We start from the raw sequence: 14,308 nt of genomic DNA on the forward strand, positions 1-14,308 counted from the left end.
GGCGCCTTCCAGCGAGGACCCCCCAGAGGGCGGGGACAACAAGACAGGGGGAGGAGGCAGAGGGCTACCAAGGGCGGGATGAGAGTTGAAGTGTGAGCCGTGCCATCCCGGTGGGGGTGTCCACTGGGCGGTTGGCCGCTGAGTCTGGAATCGGGGAAGGTGTGGCCTGGGGAGTCACAGTCTACAGAGAGTGGGAGGTCACCGGGGGTGTAGGACAGACAGGACATGGGGGCAGACAGAAGGTGGGCACCCCGTGCAGGGGAGGGGGGAGCGAGAGGAGCCCATGGAAGAGAGTGAGAAGGACAGTCAGAGGAAAGTTGGGAGGGTGCGTGGAGTGCCCCCCCCCAGTCCCGCTGCTTGCCTCGGGCTCCGTTTCCAAGTCTGTCGCTTCCGCGGGCAGTCCACACATCCTTCTCCGCCCAGGCTCTGCCTTCCCTCCCGGCCGAGCTCTTCGGCACACATTCCCAAGGAGACATAGCCATCGTGTTGGTCGGTCCATTTGGGTGCCCTGCGTGGTACATGCAGAAGGTGGTGAGAAGGAGGTGCTCCCGAGATGGCCCAGGTAGCTCATGGAACATTCCATCAGATGGAGTAGGATTCCCTCCGCCCCTGCGTTGCCATTGCCAGCAAGTGCCGGAACGTACTTATGGTCTGTAATGGCGGTACAGCCGGCATGGAGGCACATGGGCTCCGAAGGAGGATTGCCTGGGTTCTAATCCCAGCTCTGCTGTTACGATTCGGGCAGGCCCCAGGCAAGTCCCTTCACCTCTCAGGGCCTCGGTTTGTTTCATCTGGAAAACGGAGCAGATGAGAATAGCAGCACCCACGCGAGAGGATGACAGGAGGACTAACCGAGTTAAATCATAAAGCGCTTGGGGCAGTGAGACCCTCCGTAAGCACTGGCTGCTCGTGGTGAGTGGTCACTATTGTAGCAGTGGCAGTAGTTAGCGTGGGAGCAGCTGCTGACCCCAGAGGGGCCCCCCTCTGCAGACTCTGGTCCTGTGTCCCTCGCCCATCTCCGCAGACTGGCAAGAAACCAGGGCACCTGCGCACCGTTAGGATAGAGGGGCCTCCAAGTTCAGGCTGGCAGGCGGGGCGGCCTCCGCAGAGAGGGCTTTGTTCAGAGGAATTAGGGAGAGGGCCGGCCCCTCCGCCCCAACTGACTTTCAGTGGACCTGGGAAGGGATGGTGGGCGATAGATTCAGAAGCCCCTGTAGGTGGCATGGAATTGGTGATGTGCAAACACTGAGTGTCTTCCCAGTCGGGTGACGAATGTGGTTCCTCGACACCTGCCTCCACCCGGCCTCGCCCTGGGCTCCGGGCGAGCAGCGAGCTGGGGCCTCTTCTCTCTCTTTGCGTCTTTTCCCAGCATTTCTCTTGCTTAATGGTGAGAAGCTGGGGTATGGCTTCCCATTGACTTTGATCCTCCCCATAAACGGTCTGCTTGACTCACGATGACGGTTGTTCTGTTCTCTTCCTCGAGGTGGGGTATGGGGGGGGGGGGTGGTTCCTCCAACCTAGTGAGCACCTAGCTCACAGCAGCCCCGTCCCAGCCCACCAACACCCCCCTCGTGGGTCCTGCTGTGCCTCGGAGGGAGGGAAGCTAACTTTTATATTGTATTATATGCTTTTTTTCTTTTCCATGCAAACGAAAGCCCCAGGCCTTAGCTCCCGACCTCCTGGAGGAAGCTGAGACTGATTGAGCCGAGCCTGGGAATGAAAGGGCCCCTGCTCTGGATGGGTGTGGGCGTGGCCTCTGGGACTGACCCGGGAGGACCAGTGAAGGCTGGGGGCCAAGTCTCCCAAGCCAGGGCTGTTTTCCAGAGGGGATCGCTGGTTAGTCTGAAGACGGATAACAATGGGGGCCCAGATTAGCCTTGGGGAATCCTTCTTCTCTGCCCCAGGTCAGCGGCTGACCTCGCGTGAGGCTCCTGTCCCAGAGCCTGGATTCCAGCTGGCCTCCCTGCCTCCACTCTGCCCTCCAACCCTGGAGAGAGGCAGACCTCCCTCTAAAGCAACCTTATTACGTCCGATAACTGGTTGTACACTTTTCAGCTGTCCCCTGCGGCCCCCAGGCCCAACCACCCGCCATCTCCTCCCCATCACCTCCACCTCCAGCCACATACGTAAGCCTCCGTGTATCTCCCCAGACATGCCCTGACCTCCCCATGGGCCTCGGCCGCGCAGGCCCCTCTGTCTGCAGTGTCGACCCTGCCTTTCTTCTTGCTGAATCCTCCTTCAGGGCTCAGCTTCAGGGTCAGTGCCATGGGCAGCTTCCCTGACTCTGCTTCCCTGATTCTGGCTCACTCCCTGCCGTAGTCCGGCGCCCAGCCTGGCGTAGGGCGGGCTCTTGGAACGTGGGTATAGACCCGAACTGAGGAGAACTGGATGGCCGTGAATACTCAGCTTCTCTTCCGGGACCTGAGGGCCCCGCACAGGGGGGATGGAATTGACATGCTCTCTCTGGCTCCAAAGAGAATGGAAGGGACGGGGTCCAAAATTAGAGAAGCCCTTCCTGGAAAGCTGCCAGGCAGGACGTCCAGTGCTCTGGGGGTTGGGGACAAAGGGACAGGCCACCAGCTATGCCTGATTAGCCCAGGCACTCTGAGGCCTGCCTAAGCCCACGACTTGGTGCATCCTCACCAAGTAACCTGGAAGCACCAGGGTTCCAGCAAGTGAGGGAGAATCTCAACCTGATGCCCTGGGCCACAGGCGCCGGAGGCAGCGAGACGGGTCTTAAAAACTGGGTTTCAATCTGGCTTCTGGCTGCCCAGGATGAGCTGTTCCCCCAGCACCCAGAATACTCTGTGTGCTCCCGGGAGCCTGCCCCACAAACCTGCTCACTTGCACCATCAGAAAATGCTGGTGAGGGGCACCTGGGTGGCTCAGTCGGTTAGGCATCCGACTTTGGCTCAGGTCATTGTCTCATGATGCGTGAGTTTGAGCCCCACGTCGGCCTCCGTGCTGACAGCTCAGAGCCTGGAACCTGCTTTGGATTCTGTGTCTCCCTCTTTCTCTGCACCACCACCCCCCCGCCCCGCCCCGCTCTCGCTCTCTCTCTCTCAAAAATAAATAAACATTTTAAAAAAGAAAAGAAAATTCTTGTGGCCTGGCAGCTGTGTGCCCTCCAGGACGCCGGCTCTCTCTGCCTCCCGTCTTTCCTCTGTCCCTTGCCCTGTTCTCAAACAGGAGAGGGAGGCAGGGTGGCACAGTGATGGGAACTCTGGTGCCAGGGTCAGATAGGAACACAGCCCTGGCTTGGCTGCTTGGGGCTCTGTTACCTCTGGCAGTTACTTGCCCTCTCAGAGCCTTGGCTTCCTCATCTGTCAAATGGGTTCATAGGAGCTCCTACTCCATAGGTTATTTCAAGGCTTTAATGAGAAAAAAATGGGAAACCCTTAGCACAGGGTTTTGCGGGGGGGGTGGGTGCTCAACTGAGGCCAGCCCTTTTCAGTCTGGAGACAACTTTGATTGCTGTAACTTGGTAACGGGGCTAGGAGAAAACAGAGTCACCGAGTCAGGAAGGTTTTGTTCATTTTGAAAACTGCAATAGCATACACGTACGCAGACAAGGGAGAATCCACGTGAGTCCTGACAGGAGATAAACCTGGCCCGATCCCTTCCAGTAGGGCCAACTGTCTCTTTACCACTAGAGCAGAGCTGAGTATAATAACAGCTCACATGTTTTAAACACTTACAGTGTTCCTGGCACAGTTTGAAGACTGCATTAACTTGTTTACTCCCCCCGACAGCTCTCTGAAGATGTCCCCATTTATGATCCCCTTTCACAGATGGTAACAATGAGGCACAGGGAAGCGAATGTGCACCCAGAATCACGCAGCGGTGTGACAGAGCCAGGACTAAAACCCAAGCCGAAGGATTTCATAACCTACCGTCTCTGTGGTATCTGGTCACAAGATGATCAACAGTAGGGCATGGAAGGGGCGCCTGGGTGGCTCGGTCCGTTAAGCGTCCGACTTCAGCTCAGGTCCTGATCTCACGCTCCGTGGGTTCAAGCCCTGCGTCGGGCTCCGTGCTGACAGTGCGGAGCCTGGAGCCTGCTTGGGATTCTGTGTCTCCCTCTCTCGCTGCCCCTCTCCCATTCGTGCTCTGTCTCTGCTGCTCAAAAAGAAAGAAATGCTAAAAATTTTTAGAAAGCATTAGCAGCGCATGGAGCACTACGTTGAGAAGAATGTCGACTGTGATCAGGGGAGAAAAGTACTGTGATTGATTAGCAATGCCTGCGATGGACTTGAGAAGGGAGGACCCAGCTCTGTGCGGGCCACCTCCTCATCACGAGCCCTGGCATCGTTGACCGGGAAGGATCATTCTGTGATGCAGGGGCTGCCCTGCACATCATAACATGCCTAGTCGCCTCCCTGACCTCCTGGAAACTACCCGCCAGTTTCCAGTGGCACTGAGCTCCCCCAAATTACAACAATCAAAGCTGTCTCCAGACATGGTCCCCTGGGGGGCAGAGTCACTCCCGGTTGAGAACCTTTGCATTACGGCAGGCAGCGGGGGATGAGCAAAAGAGCACCGAATTCAGAGTCAAGAGAACAGAGTTCTAGGCTTGCCCATCACCAACCAGCCCATCACCATAGCAACAGCCCTTTGCCTCCTCAGGTTTCACGTTCTTAATGTGTCCAGTGTATGGGATGAAGTAGATGGTCCGAACGATCCCTTCTAGAAGTTTATGATTCCCCGCTCTGATTCTCCTTCCCTCTCCCAGGCCCTTCAATTAAAACCCTCAGGTTATTGGAGCATAACTTTCCAGAAATCTGCAGAGGCAAACCAACGGAAAGGCCTGGAATCTGCAGAGAGCTGTTTCACCCCCCTTGGAGCTCCGTATTTGCTCCTCATTAAAAGAAAGAAAGAAAGAAAGAAAGAAAGAAAGAAAGAAAGAAAATAAACAAACAAACCCTGAACCTCGGGACTGAGATTTCATCCAGGCAGCAGTTACGAAGCAGATACGAGTAGAAAAATCACAGAGACAATAACTGAACCCCTTACTTCCCTGTGTTAGGAGAGAAAACGAGCTGTTGGTTGGGGAAATCTCCCTGCCCTGTTCAATTATGAATCTCGGCAGGAAGCCTGGAAAATCCCGGCCCGCCCTGGAGTGAAGGGTTGGAGGAAGCGTGAGGCTGGCGCTTGGGTTCTTGAAGAACTCACCAAGTGACGGGAGAGATTCGGGATGGCGCGTGAGGGAGGCCAGGCTCCCATTTCCTGCCAGAGGGCCAGGGTGCGGGGGCAGGTGGAACCTGGGGGCCCAAGAGCCATCTCTGGGGTCCTCAAAAAAGGCTTATGGGGGAGGAGACTTTGCTCAAGGGCTTGGTTTATTGGCCACCAGTAGGTAGGAGGAGACACCGCCATTTATGGGGAACCTTCTGCCTGGTGGCCTCACGTGGTCTCCTTTCCTTATTCCTCATGGCAACTGTGTGAGGTCCATTATCCCTGCTTTATAGGTGAGGAAACAGGGATGCTGTGTAATTAACTGGGCTGATGAGGGTTCTCCCAGGGGACTGAGGCCTCGAGAGGGGGAAGTTCACAGGACACACGACTTCCACCCGGCAGCATGGGGCCCGGCCTTCGGCATTCCTGTCCGCCGACGCGTGTCCCTCCTGTCCCCTGGGCTCTCTGGTCTCCCAGGAGCCTGCGCTCCTTTTCGTGTCTTGCCAAAGCATTGCACGCTTACCCAGAAGAATGAAGAATGACCGGCCCCCGGAGCCCACAAAAACTGGGTTGGAATCTCTTTCCCCCGATGAAGGCGCCGTTGGCTGGGGGTTGGGATTCTCTTGGTTGCAGCCACAGAAACCAACTTCTTCCGGCTGCCTCCCCAAAGAGGACTTTATTGGATGTAGAGGGTCCAAGGGATTGAGGCGGTTTAACAGCAGGCCACTGAGGACACCCTGTTCGTGAGCTCCCCAAGGTCCCTTGGCCCCTGGGTCTCCTCGGCTTTTGATCCCAAATCCAGACTCTCAAAAGAGCTTCTCACTGGTCCGGCTCTTGGGCCAACTGTGTGCCCAGGATTTCCGGCCGGGGACAGAGCCATCCAGCGTGGCCACCGGGGAGAACTCTGTGTGAGGGACCCATCCCAGAGAAAGACACCCTCCACAGGTACTCTCCGGAGGTACATCACAGCCTCGGGATGGGCTCAGCGCCAGGCACGTGGCCCGCCCTTCCTGTCCCCATCCTCCCCCACCCCGAGTCACTGCCCAGCTGTGCAAGCCCCAAGATCCTTAGAATCCAGGTCTAAAGAGCGGTCTCAGTTTACCAGAGTAACTTTGCTCTCCGGGTCCCTGGTTTACAGAGACGGGGTGTGAGGGCAGTGGGAACCCCACTGCCTGGGGGAAGGAGCGTGAAGCGGAGCCCAGCAGGCACTGAACGGGAGTCTCGCCCCGTCGAAACAGGTGCCGTCTTCCTTCCGTTGCCGACGACCAGAGGGACTTCTGTCACAAATGCGCCACCGGCCCCGCTTCCACACCCTGCTACTCCTGGGAGACACCCTTTTGGACCTCGCAGCTCACCTCGCCTGTGAGATGGAGGAGGAAGAAGCGTCTTGGAGACACAGCCCCACGCCCCCGCCCCTGCCCCCGCCATCTGGTTATGCAGCCAGCCAGCCAGGTGGGAAATAAGATCACAGAGCCCCCAGGGACCCGGGCTCCCCGAATTAGTCAGGAGGAGGCCCGCTCCAGCTGCAGGAAAGCTCCCAGGGCCGCCTCGGCGCCCACGGCGTGAGACCCAGTCCCCTCACGGGGTGATGCAGACACCTCCATGACTGGAGCCCCGCCTACCCTTTTCAGCCTCAGTTTCCCCTCACCATGTGCGCTTTCTTCCAGAAGCTCACTCCCCGGAGCTGTCCCAGACACCCCATCCAGCACGTCTGTTTAATCCTTTGAAACTCCATGAACCGCCCACCCCCCTCCCCAACTTCCCTCATAGCACATGTCACCGGCTCGCTTGCTTTCGGGTGATGTATGCACTCACCTCCCCGACTGGGCTGTAAGTTCTTGCCAGCAGGAGCCACGTCTTTGGGCTCCCACGGGGCCTGGCCTCAATCCACGAATACTGAGTTAAAAGAAAGGATGGGCAAAGGGTCGAATGGACGGACCAGGTCTCTGTCAAAGGAAAGATCCCGAACGGATCCTGTAGGCGCAAGGAGGCACCCGCGATGACTCTGAGCTAAGGCTGTGGAAAGAAGGAAGAGCATGTGTGAAATGTGCCCCAGGCACTGGTGGCAGGTGTCATGATGCCCAAAGAGACTGCCCAGGCTCTGAATCCCAAGCACTTGGCCGTGGAGAGGACACGGAAGGCTCGGGTCCGGTCTGAAGACAACCCCGAGAAACTATATATTCGCCCTCAACATCACCAGGATGTATCCTTCTCAAAGTGCTTTGGCCCACGTGGGTCTCATCGGGCCTCACTCTGGCTTTGAAAGATCATAAAAGTATTTCTCCAGTTTCCGGATCAGGAAAAGCTTTCCCGACATCCACTTGGCAGCCCAGGTCACGTCCTCGATGAAGCGCTCTCTGGACTCCTCGTTCAGACCTCTCCCCTCAGTCGTAACTGCCGACGTTAACTGGAAAGCTCCGGGATGGCAGAGGTCACATCTGCCTTGTTCTCTTCTTGTACTGCTGTTGCAGCGACCGAAACCCACCCGAACGGGTAGTGCCTTAAACATGATCGAGGTGTATTTGTCGCTCATGTCACAGTTCAAAGTGGACAGTCCTCTTAGCTTTCTTCCACAATCGGGTTCGGGGACTCGAGCCCTTTCCGACGCGTGGAGCCACGCGTGACTGGTGGGGGAGGGGGTATGGAGATGGAGGGCTGCACCCACTTCTCCAGAGATTTGTCCAGAAAGGGCACACGCATCACCTCCGCTCACACCCCGTTCACCGGCTCGGTCACGCGGCCGCATCTGACTGCAAAGGACGCCGAGGAAGACGGGGCGGCCCTGCATCCGCTAAAAAGAGGACGTGAGTTTTTTGGCGAGCAGACACTCCTGCTTCCGAGGGTCCAGCACCCAGCACGTAGCAGGTGCTCACTAAACACAAGCTGGATGAAGAAACGGAAGGTCATGGTGGCTTAAGGGGGTCTCACGGAGAGCCACTCACGAGCTGGGGGGCGGGGGCACCCCCAGGAAAGTCCAGTCCAGCCCACACTGCCTCTTCAAGCCTGCAGTTGCTCTCCGGGAGCCCATAAAGTGGTTTCCCAACAGCCCGCCTCGCTGCAGCTGGAGAGAGGCCAATGCGTGGGAGGACACCAGAGCGTGCCAAGTGGGAAATCACAGCCATCGGGAGGGTTCTCTGGAGACACAGTCGTGGAGGTGGAAGAAATCAGGAGAGAAGTTTTGGGGGGGGGAGCGGATCAAGGGAGCCGGAGGTGGGGAAAGTGAGGAGCTTGCGGGAGAGAATTCAGATTCCGATGTGGAAGTCCTACCCCCAGTACATCAGACCTTATTTGGAGGTAGGGTCTTTACAGAGATAATCAAGTTAAAATGGGGTCACGAGCATAGGCCCTAAACCGTATGGGTGCCATATTTATGAAATTTGGGGCGCCTGGGCGGTTCTGTCGGTGAAGCGTCCGACTTCAGCTCAGATCATGATCTCATGAATCGTGGGTTCAAGCCCCGCGTCGGGCTCCGTGCTGACAGCTCAGAGCCTGGAGCCTGCTTCGGATTCCGTGTCTCCCTCTCTCTCTGTGCCCCTCTCCCCCCCCAAAACTAAACAAACATTAAAAGCCTTTTTTTTTTTTTTAAGAAAAGGGTAAATTTGGAGACAGACTTGCACACGGAAAAGACTGTGTGAAGCTGAAGGCAGAAATCAAGGTGATGCCTCTCCAGGCTGATAACTGCCAAGATGGCTGCCAACCGCTGACGCTAGGGGGGGACCCAGAATGGATTTCCCTCAGAGCCCTCTCCTACCTTGGCCTTCTGGCTTCCAGCACTGAGAGACAGTGAATTTCTGTTGGTCGGGCCCCCCAGCCTGCGGTACTCTGTTACAGCAGCCCGGGGAATGGGAACACACTGCCCTTCCAAGCTGGCATGATGGTGCCCAAGTCACTTCCGGCCGGACCTCTGGTCCCTCCCTCATCTGCACACACATCAAAGGACGGGAAACAGGGCCTCCCCAAATGAAGTGCACTGCTTGCATTGCCCTATGCAGCCTCCTTTCTCCACCCCTCGCCACCCTCAGCCCATGCACCTCCCTTCCGGAGTGGCTGTTGCCCACGAGGGGTCACCCGCCTGGGGACCGTGCAGTAAAGCCCCATCTCCTCAGCTTTTCCCGCGAGACCCCCACACCCAGTTCCGGCCTCTTCTGCCTCCGCCTCCCGCACTGCTGCTTGCCACCCAGACCACACCGTCCGAGGTTCCAGAACCTAAGGCTGGCCTCCCTGCACCCCTTTGCCCCTCTCTGTGCCTTTGGCTTGTGCTGTTCACCAAAGCGTCTCCTGTGTACATATCAGTGCACCTCAAAAATCCTAGCCTTGGGGCGTCTGGGTGGCTCAGTCGGTTGAGCGACCGACTCTGGATTTTGGCTCAGGTCATGATCCCAGGGTTGTGGGATCGACGAGCCCCAAGTGAGGCTCAGTGCTGAGCGTGGAGCCTGCTTTAGACTCTCTCTCTCTCCCTCTCTCTCTCAAATAAAAAAATCCCCCAAATCCCAGCCTTAACCAAGCTCTGCCCCCCGCTACCACCGTCCTGACTGGTCTAGGGCCCTGGGTTACCCTGCCTCCAGCCCGAGCGCCCCACCCTCCGGCCTCAAGTATCAGCCGGTGCCTTTCGCCCCAAAGTCTAGGAAAACAAGTTGTCTTGCCACCAGAGGGGGATGGGGACCCGCACTTTCACATCATGCTCCAACCAACCAGAACTAGTTGTAGCTCTGAGGACATACCGCTTCCTGCCTCCAGAGTGAGGGAGGCAAGGACATGGACCCTGAAGCCGGGCGGCCCTGGTTCGAATCCCAGCTAGGACACTTAGTAGCAAATGGTCTTATCCTCTCTACCTCGCGGGGTCACTCTGACGATGGACTGAGTTAATAAACGACAGGTACTTGAGTTAGTGCCTGGCACCTGATCGGGGTTAAGTAAATCCTTGCTGCTATTCTTTAAAAAAGGATAATACTCCTTTTTTATCCATGAGGATAATACTCTTCCCCACCTCCCCGCCCATCAGCCTGGCCAAAGCCTTGCCTCCCCTCCGCTCTCCACTCCCTTCCCGAGGTCCTGGGTCCTTTCCGGAATGGCCTGTATCCTCCTGGAAACATACAGCATTTCCGTCCTACAAGCTGCTCCCGCCCCTTGCCACGGGAATTGGGGTCTGGGCTGGGGGCAGCTTGACCCAGGAAGGCGGGGGCGGCGGGGATGAGGGTGCCGTGCCATCCTGCGTCAGAGCAGCCCTGCAGGGACATCTAGGACCCCGCACTCGACCCCCCGACCCCAGCTTTGAGCCCAGCCGTAACTTCAGGACAGAAGCCTACAATCTAAGCGCCTCTGATCCCCTCCCCGTGCCTTCCAGCCCATTGCCACCGCCCGAAACGATACTGCTGGTCATTTCTCTTCTTGTGTCGTCGGTGCCCCAGGACCTTGCTCCGTGAGGGCGAGGACGTTGCCTCACTGAGACCTTGTGGCTCAGTGAACTCGTCCGGCACAACAGCGTCCTCGGTGAAAATACCGTTGGGGGACGAGTGGTGCAGAAAAAGCCCCACTCGGCACCCCCGTCCGCGTGCCCCTTGTGCTGGATGTTCACAGCCCTCCTGTCGTTGGGCCCAAAGGGGCCTGGCCGTGTCAGGCCACCTTCCCGCCTCCCCGCCGTCCCTGCCGAGCCAGAGCGGCCGTTTCCACGGCCTGGAGATCCCATCGCCTGTGGCTTGGGCGTCAGGACACCGCTTCCCTGAAGCCCACCCCGCCTTCTTGGTTGCCGTGGGGCTGCCCGTCCTCATCTGTCCCGGGGCGACAGACCAGCGGCCCACACTGCATCAGAAGTGCCTCCCGCGCTTGCTGAGGGGTCTTGGAAAGGGAGCGGCAGGGATGCGACGCCAAGGAGGTGGATTCCAGGGGCCGCCGCTCTGCCTCGTGCACACCAGGCCTCGTCTCTAAAAGGGAGCAAAGAAGACTCACCAGCTGAGGCCGAATGCTTGGTGGCTCGGAACTGGGCATCTGCAGTGAGGCTGGCCTTCCAACATCGCTCAGCCTCTTCCTCCCGTCTTCAAAGCAGCGACGTGGCGAAGACGAAATGGGCTGACGCACAGAACGCGCTCAGCACTGGAACGTCTTCCTCCTTGCCTGAGCCCAGGGCTTGCGTGCTGGCGGTGCGCCTTGGGCGGCGGTCCTAGGGAGAGGGCACGGGGGACGGCTGGGGAGGGCGGGACGGACACAGAGGGACAGCCGGTGCCCGGGGCGTCCCTGAGCTGACCGTCACTCGGCCGGGTCCTGCGGGGCGCCGCCCCAGAAAGCAGGTGGGACGGACCCCAAGGACGGGAGACGGGCACATCCGTCCGCCAGCTCCCATCTTCCTGCTCCCAGGTTACCCTGGGCGGGGGGCTCACCCCTCGATCTTCCAGCTCTCCGTGGGGGCGTGCAGTGCAGCTCCCCCCACAGGCAGCCGACCCAGGGCCCAGGGCGAAAAGCAAGGAATAACCGGTGCGGCTGAATCGAGGTGCCAGCAGGAGACGCCTGCCCAGAGCTGGTCCCTGCCTCCATGAGTGGCCGGAGTCAGAGACGGGCGGACAAGTGGGGGGTGGGGCAAAGGGTGTCTGTGCTCTCAACAGGTGTCCGTGGCTGCTTCGAGCGTTGGCGACGATCGGATGAAGTCAGACTTCTGGAAAATGCTTTGCAAGCGATCAAGGAGCACGCGAATGATCAGTGGCGCCCTCTACCATTCTTTTGTCCGGGATTCCCCTAATTACAAGAGGCCTCTGGAGTGGCCCGTGACGGAGGCTTATGTCAGATGCTAGCATTCCTGAAATGACTCATGTGGTGACCTACGCCTCCTGCGTTGCCTGGGACTTTCTGCGGTTTCAGCGCCGAGAGTCCCCAAGTCGTGGGGGCCGGTCACCCTCGCTGCAGAGGGGGGCACACCCTGGAAGGAGGGCAGTGGGGATACTCACCGGTGAGAGGCGACAATGCCTCTCACGCCATGCCCACCCCCACGGCTCCCACCCCGCTCAACCCGCTGCCACGTCTGAGCGGATCTGTGGCCAGTTCAGAAGGGCCGTTACGTTTTCGCTAAGAATCAAAGATTCCATTTTTTTTTCCTCCCTTCAATAAGCCCTGATGGTTCGTCCTCAGACATCGTAGGAAACTCGGGGGGCAGCAGGGGGGGACGTAAAGAAGCTAGCTTTAATTCACACATAACCCTATCACCCAGAAATAAAACCCTGGACGTTTTAAGCATATTTCTTCCCAGATGTTTCCTATGCCTTTAGAAATACCTCTCACAAAAGTGGTTTATGATGCCCGTAGACAAAGGGCTATGTTAACATATGCACACACCCCCATATCTTTTCTACACAAAGGAGTCCTAGGATCTCAGAGCAGGAGGGCCTCCCTCCAGCCCAATTCCTGAGTGTTACAGATGAAGAAATAACTGGGGCCACGTGACTAACAAAGCCTCTTCACCCCAGTGGTTTTCCTGACCCTCAGGAGGGAGAGGGCCACCGTGTCTCTGGGAGAACAGGCCGGCGACCCCAGGAGTGGCTCGGGATTCCTGCAATGTGGCCCATTCAGGACGTCATAATTAACCACCGTAAATATCACTTAATAGCTAACATGGCAAACAGCCTGCTCACAGGGAGAGAACGCACGTGAAGTGGACTGGAAATGACTTTCTCTCTTCCCTCTCACATCAGCCATTAATTTTCTTCCTATCAGATGCCTTGGGCCAACACAAACAAAACTAAACTTGACAGGGATAAATGTGAAGTCCTCAGGAATAGACACGCCACTCAAGAAAAAACAGGTTGGGGGAACGTGAGTCAGTTCTTGAGGAAAAACTCCTGGGAGCCTGAGCCGACACCAGGTCCCATCAACAGAAGCATGGAGTCCAGAAGAGAGGAGGGGACAGCTCCACCGTGCTCTGAAACATTGGGCTTGGTGATGGGAGCTGTGCTTCTGGGCATCCAGAGTTGGAAGCTGACCCAGGCTAGAGAAGACATCACTGGAGACATCAGTGAAGACACGATTGAAGGAACTGAAGATGTTGGATGTGGAGAAGACGTTCATTCAGGGAAAATAACCCAAATTCTTGACTCTGGGGAAGGGAGCAATCTCTTTCACTGTCCGCGTACCAAAGATAGGCGGTGCCTTCTTCTCCACAGCCCCCCTTCTTTAGACCGGGGGTGGGGTCAAGCTTCCTGCCTGTTAATAAGGTGTGGCTGGGGAAGCATCTAGTGCCAACTGTTGGCGGCTGGTAGGGCATCCCTTGTCCTCAGCTTTGGGCCTCACCTGCCCATCCCGGGCAGCTGGCAAGTAGTTTCGCTTCCATCCGGTAGGACACAATTCTTCCCTTCAGTGATTTGAGGGGCCAGTGGATGGAGTTTTATGGAGGCAGGTGATCTTTCAGGAACTTCAACACTAAAGCTGTTGAAAAATGGAATGCCCTGGCGGGGCGCCTGGGTGGCTCAGTCGGTTAAGCATCCTACTTCGGCTCAGGTCATGATCTTGTGGTCTGTGAGTTCGAGCCCCATGTCGGGTTCTGTGCTGACAGCTCGGAGCCTGGAGCCTGCCTCCGATTCTGTGTCTCCCTCTCTCTCTGCCCCTCCCCCCTCGAATAAATAAACATTACAAAATTTTTTTTTTTTAAATAAGGTCGACATGGGGCGCCTGGGTGGCTCAGTCGGTTGAGCGTCCGACTTCGGCTCAGGTCACGATCTCACGGTCCGTGAGTTCGAGCCCCGCGTCGGGCACTGGGCTGATGGCTCAGAGCCTGGAGCCTGCTTCTGATTCTGTGTCTCTCTCTCTCTCTGTCCCTCCCCCGTTCATGCTCTGTCTCTCTCTGTCTCAAAAATAAATAAAAACGTTTAAAAAAATTTAAAAATAAAATCAAATAAGGTCGACAGTCGCTGGGTTCAGGGCCCCCCTCCCCCGGATTCAGTGTGACCTCATCTTAACTTGATTACATCTTCAAGACCCTGTTTCTAACTAAAGGCACATTCACAGGTACCAGTGGTTAGTATTTCAACACATCCTTCGGGGTAGGGTGGGATATAATTCAACCACAGTGATGCCCATGCCTTCAGCGTGTGCATAAGAGCTGGGTGTGGAAGGAAGGGAGGAGAGAAGAAAGGAAGGGGAAGGAGTTTATTAGTAG

At 57.2% G+C, this 14,308-nt stretch overlaps 1 protein-coding gene across 1 annotated transcript in view; it reads left to right on the forward strand.

The window, feature by feature from the left end:
• The window catches only part of CACNG4 (calcium voltage-gated channel auxiliary subunit gamma 4), a 54,873-nt gene that overhangs the window by 28,497 nt on the left and 12,068 nt on the right, over positions 1-14,308 (forward strand). The window lies entirely within an intron of this gene.

The sequence above is a fragment of the Lynx rufus genome, unplaced genomic scaffold (genome assembly GCF_022079265.1).
Source record: "Lynx rufus isolate CCGP_SWC_20201006 ecotype Redwood Valley unplaced genomic scaffold, mLynRuf1.p SCAF_18, whole genome shotgun sequence".
In the NCBI taxonomy this organism is placed as follows: Eukaryota; Metazoa; Chordata; class Mammalia; order Carnivora; family Felidae; genus Lynx; species Lynx rufus.